The following is a 4,985-nucleotide window of genomic DNA, read 5'->3' on the forward strand; positions in this document are numbered from 1 at the left end:
CCAGGTAGAGTTTTTTCATTTTCCACACATACTTTGCACTATATCATGTACCAAACATAGCGCCTATACTTTGCACTATACTATGGATAAGTGCTTGTGTTATGCCTTTGTACTATCCACATGCAAAATTTGCACTGTATCATCCAACATTACACTATATCATTCAAATTGGCCTATGGCCATCATTTGTATATATATTTTCACATAGATATATATATATATAGTGGCTTGGGTTTTTCCCTTGTACTCCCCAAGGGTTTTTTTCATTCGTAGCTAGAGTGCCTAGTTTGAGTGGGGGTGTTAGAGCTATATATAGCTTGACCTAACTTAGCCTAGTCCTCAACTATATATATGCATTGACAAAATATGAAGAGGGGAGAGGAGAAGAGTGGAGATGAGGAGAGAGGGCACAGCTAGAGAGCACACCACAAATGACTAACTGTACACTAGATTTAGTTGAAAAAATAGAATATATACAAACCCTTTTAGGGTTAGGGTTAGGGGATCTAACCCTTTCCTTTATAGCACTCTATAAGGTTAGTGCTATGCACATATGATCACATGATGGTGCTATGCACACATGATCACATGATGTTGAGCGTGAACTCTCAACACCTTCCCTCAAGATCAACATCATGAAGTAGGCCTTCCCTCAAGATGATGATTCTGGGGAATCGAAGAAGGACTGACCATTACATTCCATCACACCCCTTTAATGGGAATGTCCTTCCTCTGCATCAAACCAAGAGCTAGTCGGTGTTTCTCGAATAGCTCTTTACCGAGTGGTTTGGTAAAGATGTCTGCAACATTCTCTTTGCTCTCACAATGCTGTAGTGTGATGTCACCAAGTAACACTCTTTCTCTGATGAAGTGCTCTCTGACATGAATGTGCTTTGTCCTGGAGTGATATACTAGATTTTTGGCCAATGCTTGAGCCGATTGATTATCACAGTATATTGTTGTTGGCTTTGACTCATCAAAGTAATCTGTTTCTAACAATAGTCTTCTGAGCCATATAGCCTCACATGCACCTGTAGTGAGTGCTCTATATTCTGCTTCAGTCAAAGACAAGGAAACAGTTGGCTGTTTGTTTGACAACCATGATATAGCACCTTGACCAAGGAAAAATGCATATCCCAGTGTCGATCTCCTGGTCTCATGATCTCTGGCATAGTCACTGTCACAGTATCCATGTAACCGTGGATGACTTCCTCTGTATTCTATCCCAAACTGTCTCGTACCTCTGATGTATCTCAAGACTCTTTTGGCTACATTTCAGTGAGACTGTCTTGGATTTGCCATAAACTGTGCTAGTGAGCTTACTGCATAACAAATATCTGGCCGTGTGATTGTCAGATATATGAGAGATCCAATGAGTTGCCTATAGTATCTGTCATTGACTGTAGGCTTTTCTGAATCTTTAGTAAGTTTCAAACTCTGTTCCATGGGAGTGGCTGCAATCTTGCAATCTGCCATATGAAACTTCTTCAGGAGACTGTCAACATACTTGAGCTGACTCATAAATGTGCTATCTTAATCTCTCTAGAACTCAATTCCAAGACAATAGTGCATAAGTCCAAGATCTTTCATCTCAAACTCTAGAGATAAGTCTTGTTTTAATTTTCTAATGAAGCTATCCTTGCTTCCTATCACAATCAGATCATCTACGTACAAAAGTGCAACAGTAATGTCTTCCCCTTGAACTTTGTAGTAGAGAGTATGATCTGCATTGGACTTCATGTATCCCAGATCAGCAAAATACTTGTCAATTCTGCTGTACCAACTTCTGGGTGCTTGCTTTAAGCCATAGAGACTTTTCTTGAGATGGCAAACCTTGTTCTCCTTTCCTGGTTCAACATAACCGGCTAGTTGTTGCATGTAGACTTCCTCGTCTAGATAACCATTGAGAAATGCATTCTTGACATCAAGCTGATACACATTCCATTTACTGAGTGTCGCTAGTGATATCAAGAACCGTATGGAATCCATCTTTGCTACTGCACAATAAGTCTCATCATAATCTTGACCATATTGTTGTGCAAATCCTTTTGCAACTAATCTGGCTTTGTATCTCTGAATACTGCCATCTAGATTGTACTTCACTTTGTATACCCAATTCTTTCCTGGTGGAAGGTTGCATAATTCCCAAGTGTTATTTTTATACAAAGCATCCATTTCTTCATTCATAGCAGTTTGCCATTCGGGCTTGTCTACTGCGTCTTCGAAGTACACTGGCTCTTCTATAGCCATGATGGTAGTCATAAGAGCATAGTTGGTGGTTTCCACCTGAATTGCTTTGCCTTTCTGAGCATATGTTGATCTGGCTGGTGGTCTACTTTCCCTAGTAGACCATCTGAGCTACTGTGGCTCTGCTTGGGGTGTTGTTGGCAATTCTTGCTCTTCTTCATCAACCTGTTTTGTAGATGACTGTGAAGTCGATGCTTCTATCTCTTGGGTAGGTGAGGTTTTCCATTTTGATTCCTCATCAAAGATTACATCTCTGGAGATAATGACTTTGCGGTTGATGGGATCATACAATTTGTATGCTTTGCTTTCTTCACTGTAGCCAACCATGATGCATTTGTGTGACTTCACATCCAATTTCCTGTGATGATCATCATGTATGTGGGCATATGCTATGCAACCAAATATGCGGAGATGCCCAATGCGTGGCTTGTGTCCAGTGAATGCTTCATAAGGAGTCATACCTTGTATCGGTTTGGTAGGAAGCCGATTAAGCAAGTAGTTAGCTGTAGCTATTGCTTCTGCCCAATACTGATTCGGAAGATGCTTTTCACTAAGCATCGCTCTAGCACTGTCTGCTAAAGTCGCATTCTTCCTTTCAGCTCTTGCATTTTGCTGAGGAGTATTTGCACATGTGAATTGTCTTCATATGCCGTGATTTTTGCAAAAGTTCATGAATGCTAAAGACATGTATTCACCTCCTCTGTCTGATCTCATGACATTGATCTTTCTACCTGTTTGGTTTTCTACCATGGCTTTGAATTCTTGAAATCTGGCAAACACTTCAAATTTCTCTTTCAGAAAGTAGACCCAACAATATCTGCTATAGTCGTTAATAAAGTGAACCATTGATGCTGCGGGTCTGGGCATAACCCCATACATCTGTATGAATCAAATCAAGAATACCTCGTGCACAAGAGGTACTTCTGACAAAGTTGGTTCGCTTTTGTTTGTCGAAGCAACATGCTTCACAAACCTTTCCAAGAAACTGTAGCTTCGGAATCCCAATTGCCATATTTAGATTCCTGCAATCTAACAAGTACTTGAAGTTGACATGACCATATCTCTTGTGCCATTTTACAGATAGTGGCATCTGTTGCATTTGAGCTGACATGGCATGCTTATCTGGTACTATAGCTAGCATCTTGTATAAGCATCCTTCCTTGACACCTTTTGCTACTAGCTGACCTCTTTTGGATTTGTCTTTGATAGTGCATTCATCATCGTCGAAGATGACTTTGTACTTGTGTTCCGTCATTTGACCTACTGACAAAAGTTTCTTGCTGAGCTTCGAAACATAGAGCACATCTTTGACTAATCCTTTTGTACCAGTGAAATTGTTCATAGAGATAACACCTGTCCCTTGAATTGGATTTGGTGTATTGTCTGCTGTGTAGATGGCATTCTTTTGTCTTTCTAATGGCTTCATTTCTGTGAACCATTCCTGATGATTTGTCATATGAGATGATGCACCGTTGTCGATGTACCAAGGATCCTATTCCACTTGGTCGACTTGATAGCTGAAATCCTCTTTGGGATTGAAATCAGTGTCTAGGTGCATTATATCAGTCTGATGCAATTCCTCACTTGCAAGAAATATATTTCCATGTTCATTTGCAAAATGACTGTGACTAGAATGTCCACCACGATGATTTCCTCTTCCTCGAGAATTCCCTCGATTATTGCTGGATTGACCACCTTGGTCGTACTGCTTCTTGCGGCAATCTCTTTCATAGTGTCCAAACTTGTGACAGTAGTTGCACTGGATGTTTGACACATTGGTGGATGCATTCCCTCGTCCTTGGAATCTTCCTCGGTTGGAATGATTTCCTCTTTGCTGATTTTGATGTTGTTGATGCTGATGCTAATTTTGACTTTGATTTTGTTGATGATGACCACTTTTCTGATATGATCTACCTCTGTTTCTGCATTTGCCTCTGCTTCTGTCTGAAGCTATGAATGCCTGATCATTAGAATGACCTTTACGTGCTCGAATGGCCTGAGTCCTGAGTTCTTCACCAAGTAGAACTGATTGAAGTTCTTCTAGTGTTGGAATTTGCCGTTGGATGGCAATACTCTGGACTAGATTCTCATATCCTTCTCCTAGTCCATTCAGGATTACTTGAACCATTTCTGCAGGATTCATAGTCTCTCCTACCGCTGCAAGTTGATTGTTGTAGTCTTTGATGCGGAGTACATAAGCATGACCGGTTTCACTGCTGTTGCGGAAACTCTGGTTGATCTGGTTTCTCAGGGTGAGAATCCTAGATGTGTTCTTGGACTCATAGAGAGCTGTGAACATATCCCATGCTTCTTTTGATGTCTTCACTATCTTGAGCTGTCCTAGCATGACATCTTGCACATTCTGCTTGATCAGGTGATAGGCATACTTGTCTTTCTTATCCCATTCTGCTTGAGCTCGGGCAATGGTAGGATCTGCTATTGGTGCAGAAACTGTTTGTGTAGATGTAGATCCCGATGTAGATCTCGTTGCTGGTGTTGTGACAACAGATGGAGTAGAGCTACTGGTGGCTGGATTGGCCAATGGTCTAGGTATAGATCCATCAACATACTCCCATTTGTCCTAAAGCACAAGAATGGTCTCCATTCGGTATTTCCATGTACTATAATTGGAGTTGTCTAACTTAGCAGATGCCTCTAGATTGAGGTTGCTAGTCGACATGGTGCAAACAATGTACTCAAAAAAGTGTCCTGAAAACTTTGTATGAATCAAGTGCAAA

Source organism: Dipteris shenzhenensis, chromosome 33, assembly GCF_047967505.1.
Source record: "Dipteris shenzhenensis isolate YYH24624 ecotype China chromosome 33, Dip_SZ_1.0, whole genome shotgun sequence".
Lineage (NCBI taxonomy): Eukaryota > Viridiplantae > Streptophyta > Polypodiopsida > Gleicheniales > Dipteridaceae > Dipteris > Dipteris shenzhenensis.